Source organism: Sprattus sprattus (genome assembly GCF_963457725.1).
Source record: "Sprattus sprattus genome assembly, chromosome: 4".
Taxonomy (NCBI): Eukaryota; Metazoa; Chordata; class Actinopteri; order Clupeiformes; family Clupeidae; genus Sprattus; species Sprattus sprattus.
In genome coordinates this window covers 47298913-47307468 of record NC_137923.1, presented here as the reverse complement: position 1 = coordinate 47307468, position 8556 = coordinate 47298913, and the positions used below count along the sequence as shown (strand labels likewise).

The 8556-nt window shown below is 45.1% G+C and overlaps 1 protein-coding gene across 1 annotated transcript in view; it reads left to right on the top strand.

Moving 5' to 3' along the window:
• The first annotated feature begins 509 nt into the window (after positions 1–509).
• The window catches only part of slc45a4a (solute carrier family 45 member 4a), a 44224-nt gene continuing 36177 nt past the window's right edge, over positions 510–8556 (top strand). Inside the window, exons 1-2 of the mRNA XM_080836900.1 lie at positions 510–642; positions 2411–2522. The gene's annotated coding sequence lies outside the window, so the exon portion shown is untranslated. The remainder of the gene's footprint in view (positions 643–2410; positions 2523–8556) is intronic.

The window sequence follows — 8556 nt, the reverse complement described above, 5'->3', positions numbered from 1 at the left end:
TAAAATAGGTTGAGCGACCAATGTCTTCAGACCTATAAGAAACCAGCTCTTTTTACGCTATGAATCTTGAGAGGTAAATGACTAATGATAGTGTGTAGAAGGGGACTGGTTAGTAGAATACTTACTAAATACTAATACTACTGATATACAATGCTCTCCTTGGGTAAGTAGAATTAGACTACCCTGAAACAAACTTGACAGAACAACTACTAATGTCAATGGATATAAAAATAACACAAAAGAAGATGGTTCACACGAATGTTATTACACGTAGGCTACTACAAAATAACACACATAGCGTAGTTCTATTGCATAGCATATATTACGAAATGGCATGCACAGAATAGCTTGCCACACCAGTGAACTTGCAAGTTCTGGAGCGCGAGCCTTTGTATCTTCACCTTTAAATATAAACCCCGCCCCTTTATTGAAATTAACTACATCCGTCAGCGGAAGCGGTTTGCTTATTTCCGACAGATATTCCCTTTAAAGGCGTATTAAAACCATTGGCTTGACTGCAAGACGTCCCAGAGGATTCCGTCAATGCACCAAAACAAAATACCTTCCAGGGGAGTTTAACGCCAAAACAAATCCACTACCGTCTCACAGCCGTTTGTTTGTACAGCGGAGAGACGTATCGGGGTAAGCATTTCAAATGTATCTGCGAATTTCATTGGCAATGTCGACCTCTGTGTTACCAGTTGCATCTCAGGTTGTTCGCTGCAAGCACTTGACTTGCCTGGACCAATGCTATGCGATAAGAACTTGCATTAAAAAAAATGTCCACTTGCCTCGCTTTAGTCAGTTAAGAAATGTGACATGGAGGTTGATTGCTCTTAATACAAATTGAGCGTGTGAAGGTAGGAGTGTGGAAGGAATATTCTACAATACGGACAGCTAGTCTTCTTGGATGCATATCTGGAGCAAGTAAGCCCTGTCAAAAGTCGATGAAACGACATCCAACACTAGGGACTGCATATAGCACTGACCGTGTTGCACTTGTCAGCACCATAATGTCAATGTTCACGGAGTGGAGCGTTGCAATTTCACTGCACAGTCAATTGCAACGTCCACTTCGTCGAATAGCGAGTGCTCAAATGTGACCCGGTGTAAGATTCTTTTAAGTAGCCTATAGCTGAAGGCATGATTATTTTGGAATTTTCAAGGACAGGTCATGCGATGACAGGTAGGCCATTCGTGTGACACAACAAGCAGTCAACTTCAATCTCATTTTTCTTTCAAGGACTGCTCCTTGGCCAAATGCAAATGGAAACTTATTTTGTAATAGCCACTGGGTTTTGCACAGGTTATATGGGCTAAGGTCTTCGCTGAGTAATTGTATTAGAGTGCGTGTTCAAACAAAGACGTGAGCTGTCTGAATTTACAGTAGCCTAGTTAGTCACGTTGCAATCTAGTTAATGACTTTAATGTGAGAGTTGTTATGCAATAGTGGTTGCTTTCGTGGACTAACCTTATATTTTCATGACGGGACAGCTGCGCTATATGTAACTGACGACACATAAAAAAAGTCTATTAGCTTAAAAAAAAAAAAAAACAGAAATGAAGACTTGCAACATGAAAGGTATCTGCTCTGCTATTTTCAACGCAGCGGTAACGAATTTCGACCAGCTGATCAGCGAACGGCACAAACTGTAGATGTTTTCCCCCTGTTTATTTAGTTTCCTCAAGTATCGCCTTTTCAAGATTCAAGAGGTTTTTGAGTTTTATCCCGGTATATCCCGGTATATATATATGGTACAAAAAAAATTATGAAGGCAACAACATCGTAAACAACCACGTCTTCGCCTCCTCACTATACGGGCTGCTGTCCAGACTTCAGTCTTGGAAGGATTAAACAATGTCTCGCTCTCCTGCCCCGTAAGATCGCAAGCAACATTGAAGTCAGGAGCAGTCTATTGCCTCGAAAAACATTTGCCAGTCAAGTAAAGCTCTTTCTGTGTGCGCGCAAAAAACAACTATTGACTATTGCCATATCTGTACGTTTGCATGTCCGTGCCAATTTTCCTTCAATGCGGTAGGGTTGAATATGATTCTGTCATTAAATTCTAGACTGTGGTATAAGGTGACTGAACTGAATTTGTATGTGCTTATTCATACATTTATAGTTTTACCACTGACTGCATTCTAGCCCCAAACCTCTGACATGGATGTAAACATAATTGCTAATGTAAACAATAATTGCAACTCAACTAAAATTAATATTATTTCTAATGATAATGATATGAGGTGTTGTTGGGTGAGGGAGAAAAACAGGAGGAGGGGTGGGAGGGTTAGAGAAAGGGAAATGTTTTGCTGCAGAGTGCCCAAAAATGCCAGGGGCCTTGCGTAGCGGCCACTTGTTTGCTTTTCAGAAGTGTGTTAACCGCTCTTGCTTGTTTGGCCTTCGCAGGTGCCAAGTCTGCTGCCGTGTCGTTCCAGCGGGCTCACAAGCGCACCCATCTTTACAAGCACTGCTGTCGCACGCTGTAAGGAGAGATTTATGAAGCTTTCAAGGCCTTTTGGTGAGTCAGGGTGTGTGTGTGTGTGTGTGTGTGTGTTTTTTTGCGAACATCTTGCAGTGTCTGTACTGTGGTTTCAGATCTGAAGATGATTGTCTGATCCCCTGACAGTTAAAATTATGCTAGTTTTCTTTGCTTCCCCCATCGAAGATCCCATGTCACGTGCTTGCGGTCACATTTTCTTGACCATGACCTGCTGGCTAAGGCTCCATCTTTGCCCATCTCGGCTGCCCATTGTCATGAAGCGAAACCGTGACTTCCCTGTTTTGTCTTTTGATTAAAAAAAAAAAAAAGCTGTGGCCGCTGCTCGTGTGGACAGTGTGACCAAGAGCACAGTCATTAGCCATGCACAAACCAGGAACCGGGGGTATTTTAGTTTTCTGGTCAGGCAGGTTCTCCCTGTATTGTTAATTCAGCAAACAAGCCCTGTGGGGGCCTTTGTAGGTCTCTCATATCAACTAGATGTATTTGCTTAAAAAGATGGTATAAGACACAAGGCTCTGGCCCTGTTCCTTGAAATCAAACCCAAAAGGGACCAGTCTGTGCCACAGCCATAACACTACTGTGTATGTCATTATAGCATAGCAATCAATTTGCCTTGGATCAATCCTTCACTGTCCTACTACACTGGGCTCTGCTGTTTGAGTGTGTAACACTTGATCATGAATCCAAGATTTTTCATTTATTTTTCTGTTCTGAGCTATCCATCTTCCCTGACTGTTTGTTTCTCTCTACTCCTGGTTGATTGTAGACCTCAAGGGAAAGGGATGTTTTTCCTCAGCGACTCTGTGACTGGAATGAGTGGCTAAAAGCCACGGGTGCACCGCACCGCGTAATCCTTCTGATTCACAAGATGTGCATGCTGACCGGCTGTAACGGCTGTTAGGCTTTTTCAGGCTAAACAGCTAAAGCCTTTAAAAAAAGAAGAGTGTGTGGTGTGTGTGTGTGTGTCTGCATTAGCGCTGACTGATCATAACAAACAATCATTAATACAGATACTGGTAATATAATGGGCTTTGCACTGATCCTAGTACAAATTCAAGACCAGCAGAACCATTATACATTAACATCATGTCTTGAGTTTTCATAGGATTTACTATTCCATAGCATTTACTTTTTTTGTCTGAAGGAAATATCCTGAATCGAAACTTACTACAGTTAACTAAGCATACCATTTAATTCAGTAAACAGGGCAGGACATCACGGAGCACTGCCATGTCTCTGACTCAGCAGTCTGAAGGAAATTTGGAATTGCTGAACTGAAACCGATGTCAGGAGTTTACAGAGAAGCAACACAGAAGCCGTCTTTAGGAGCACCACTGCAAAGCCTTTTCTCCTTATTCCTGCCTGTAATGATATTTAAAGTGCCCCTCAATAATGCAAAACGTCTGCTCATAATAGTGTGCTGTGCAGGGCCAGTCCTTTGCTCACCTCCTCTATGGGCACTTTGCATCACACACTCGCTCTTTCTTTCCTTTGGTCTAAGCATGTGTTTTTGTGTCTGTCTCATTTCTCTCTCTCTCTCTCTCTCTCTCTCTCTCTCTCTCTCTCTCTGCCAGTCTCTCTCTCTTTCTCTCTGCCAGTGTGTGTCTCTCTCTCTCTCTGTCTCTCTCTCACTTTCTCTCTCTCTACCGGCCAGTCTCTCTCTCTCTCTCTCTCCATCTCTCTGCCAGTCTCTCACTCTTTTTCACCTTTTGGCATGCATGACTAGTTGCATGACTAGTTCTTCAGGATGCAGCATCTGAAACGGGTCCTGATAGATAGATTGCTGCTCACCTCTTTGCCTTTATGGCTGACTTGTGCTCTGTACCAGTTGCACAGCACAGAAGCAGAGATCGAGAATTTGTGTTATAATCCGCATATTACTGTTTAAGACAACAAGAAACGGAGAAAAAAAAAATCAACTCTAAGTAGTGTCTTTCTGTATGGATCATCACAGACTCCCAAGAACAGCAAGCATGAAATACTTATGTACAATTATGTGTCATTATTTGCAAGGTGTGAATGGTGAATCAGAATCTCTTGGGTGTTGGTTCAGGTAGTTGTTCTGCTGTCAGCATTTCACATCCCTTTGTTTTCGTTGGGTAAGATTATGTGACACTTGTTTAGCTGTCAGTTCCCCCCCCCCCGGCCAATCAACTCACTGAAATGGTCATTTCGTGACAACAAACAGTTTAATGGCTAAGCTGATTGTTCGTTGCTTCAGTTTATGCTGTATGGTTGAAGCTCAAATTATTCTTCTCCTCCCCCCCCCACAAGGAAGACACCAGGTGCATTTAGACTCTGTTAGCTTAGTTTTTGCTGCTCAGTTTCTAGGAGAAAGTTTGGCTGAGGCTCAAAAATAACATTAGTACAAGTCCAGCTCCTCTCAGACAAACACACCCCTGCGTCTGGATCTGACTGGGTCCCAACCACCCCTGCATCCAGCTCTGCTGGGGTCCCAGTCACCGCTGATTGCCCTGTTTGCCTCTGGACTGCGTTTGCTCGCTGCGTTTGACACCGGGGTGTGACCAAGGCAAGTTGAGGTTTGTTTTGGTAATGTGTTGGTTCTCTTTCATGAACATGTAATTGGAGGAGTATAGGTGTGTTTTGGGGTTGTGAATGCAAGTATACATGTTTTTGTTTCAGGATTAGCCTGTAGGTTTTTGTGTTGTTTTTATGTGTGTGGTGCCTCTGTGAAAATGTCCTAGCCTTTTCTTTACATGAGATAAGCATCACTGCTCCTGAGGAATACAGGACAGATAAAACATCTATCTCCAATGCTCACTGAACAGTGATGCCTGGGAGAAAGACGATTAAAATATTATTTATGGATGACTCTCTCGTTCTCTTGCCTCAAACGGTTAAGGCAGCTGTCTCCAATGCTGGCTCTTAATGATGTAATAGAAATCGAAAACCATAATGGCTTTCAGAGCTTTGGATTCAACTTGTTTACAAAACTTGGTGGTTTAAAAGCCTATTTTTTTGTGACACACCCTTTGTGTTGTCAGCTTGGGACTTGCACTTTATTTTTTAACCATGAAATATCTGTGTTGCATTGACTATCTTCCAGATTTGCCACATTATCAGTAGATGCTAATTGTGGGGAGTTCATTGAGGTGTATGCACCAGCTAGGTACCTGGATAAGGTTTGTTGTCCATGTTGTGAATCTTTAAACCCATGTGTCCTACTTCTTACTTCAATTTTTGTATTTTGTGTCAGCTGATGAGCAAACCACTTTTGCCTAAAAACACGAGTCTCGAGCCCTACCATCAGTAGACATTGCAGTCGTTACTTTGTGTTTTTTTTTTCTGGTTGAACAGCAACTCTACCTGCTAAATTTGCCCAGCACGTTTAACCTTTCTGTGACAGGGCAGTGTGGGTCTGTGACTGCACGGGGAACACTAGCCTGGAGAACTCTGGGAACACGTTTGCATAAAACACAAAGCTTAAGTTCTCAGTGTTTCTGGGAGCCGCAGGTATAAACGGAGGAGTTGTTGATTTGCATGACATGAATATGGACGTGGGGGCACAATACACACACACACACACACACACACACACACACACACACACACACACATAAAAAAAGAGTGTAGAGTGGTACAGTAGTTATTTGAATGCTTAATCTTGGGTACAGCAAAGCACATTGTCGGCAAAGCACACTGTCCACTCCATAAAGTCTCCTTTCACTGGGTTTATAAATATCGGTGAAGATGAATTCGGGGGACATAAAGGCTTCTTTGTGCTCTGCATGTGTCCAGGAAGGGCTTTCTCCCCTGTGTGCGTGTGCGTGTGCGTGCGCACGTGTGAGAGTCTGAGTGTATGAGGGAGAGTAAGAGTGTGTGTGAGATACAAACCAGCTGAGGCATTTTGGTTTAGCCCTTATCAGAAACACAAGCATGTCATGTACGCGTCTGACAGCAAGCTTTCTCTCTCTCTCTCTCTCTCTCTCTCTCTCTCTCTCTCTCTCTCTCTCTCTCTCTCTCTCTCTCTGTGAAGGCAAGTAGAATTTTCCAGCAGGTTCTAAGCAACATCTCCGTGAGCAGGGCGGAGCCTCACCCGGAGTTGTTTTGTGTTTGTCTGTCATGCAGGCACGCCACCAGAACTGTAATTATGGAGTAGTATTTGAGTGGACTGGGTGTGGGGTGAAGGTGTAGTCCCTACAGTCTCCAGACACTACAGTCTCTCCAAAACGCTGTATTTTCATTGGATAGGTTTGCTGGCTTGGATGTGTTTTGGGCTAGTCTTCTTGTGCTTGTGCAGTGCGCGTTGTTGTTGTTGTCCGTGCAGAATGCATGGCGGGCTGTTTGTGAAGGTCTTTACTGTCTCCGGCTGATTGGCTGATTGATGGTAAACATTGACGTCCCCAGTTTCGCCCCATCATGACATGCCACTACGGGGGCCCACGGCATTTTAAAAGCACACTTTAGCGGCTTTTTAAAAACTTTAGTGTGCTTTTTAAATGCCGCGGGCCCCCGTGGTGGCATGTCAGGATGGGGTGAAACATCTCGGTTACGGATGTAACCTCGGTTCCCTGAGCGGGACCAGATGTAACATTCGGGACATGACTCTGTTATGGACCAATCGAAGCACTATCTATTCACGCCGGAAGGCCGAATTGCGACGAATCACCGTCCTGAGCCCGCCCCTCAGGTACCCTTAAATAGGGGGTGACTACGTCGCTCTTCCTCTGAAGACTCTGAGCAATGAGCCTACCAGAAAATATACGCACTGTGCACGCAACACATGTTACATCAGGTCCCGCTCAGGGAACCGAGGTTACAGCCGTTCCCTATAGCAGGTACTACGATGTAACATTCGGACCGAGTCCGTTCACGCGTGCAACAGTGCCCTCAGAGAGGTTCATGTGGCGGGCGGCAGTGTGCCTTATATGGGGTAGAATTCAACTTAAGGTGAACGGGATCACTGATCCATTGCTTATGAAACTTACACCCAACTGCGCCATCCGCCTTTAATACATAAAGGGAGATGAACACATAATTTAGCATGTTCACAGGCCACAGAGGATCCGAATCACTCGTCTGCAATACACTGCAGGAACCCAGGCTCTGCCACATCCAACATATAATTATTAATAAAGGTGTGGCAAGAGCTCCAGCTCGCTGCCTTGCAGATATCATCAACTGAGATTCCCTTGAACAGGGCCCAGGATAATGAAACCCCGCGAGTAGAATGCGCGCGGAGCTTCTCCGGGGGCACCAACGACAAACTTGTATAAGACAAAGTGATAGCCTCCACCAGCCAACGGGAGAGGCTCGACTTTGCCAGAGGTTCGCCTTTGGCGTTTGCACCAAAGCACACAAATAGCTGATCAGATTGCCTGAACGTACTGGTGCGCTCCACATAAGTGCGCAGAGCGCGCACCGGACAGAGTTTATGCAAACGCTCCTCCTCCGCTGATGCGAAAGGAGGGGGTGATAATACGGCCAACTCAATGACCTGGTTACGGAACGGAGTTGTCACTACCTAAGGTGTATATGCTGGTTAGGCCGGAGGTGGCTGCTAAGTATACTTTGATAGTAGAAGCCGCCTTCCCCTCATCAAATAATTGCTGTTAGAATTCTAGGATGATGCCCAGAGTGCAGTCAATAGGGTCGTGCTGACGTGCAGCGCACCATCGCTTCAACATGCGCCACTTGAGCGTATACAGAGATCGGATAGACGTTGCCCGAGCGCTCTGTATAGTATTCACCACCTTTCAGGTGCCAGGCCCTGAGCTGCCACAGCTCTGGCTTGGGGTGCCAGACCATCCCTTGAGCTTGCGAGAGGAGATCCCTGCGCAGTGGGAGCTCCCACGGAGGCTGCACTGACATTCTGATTACATCCGCGTACCACGGCCGATTGGGCCAATGGGGGGCTATCAGTATCAGTTCTATGCCCTCCACCGCCACTCCGTACACTACTTGTTGTAGAAGAGGAATCGGGGGAAAAGCATACAGACGTAGTTTGGGCCATTGCTGGCTCAGTGCGTCTACGCCCGATGGTGATTAATTTCTTCCGTCCACGGGGGCAGCAATGCCTAAAGCCCCATTT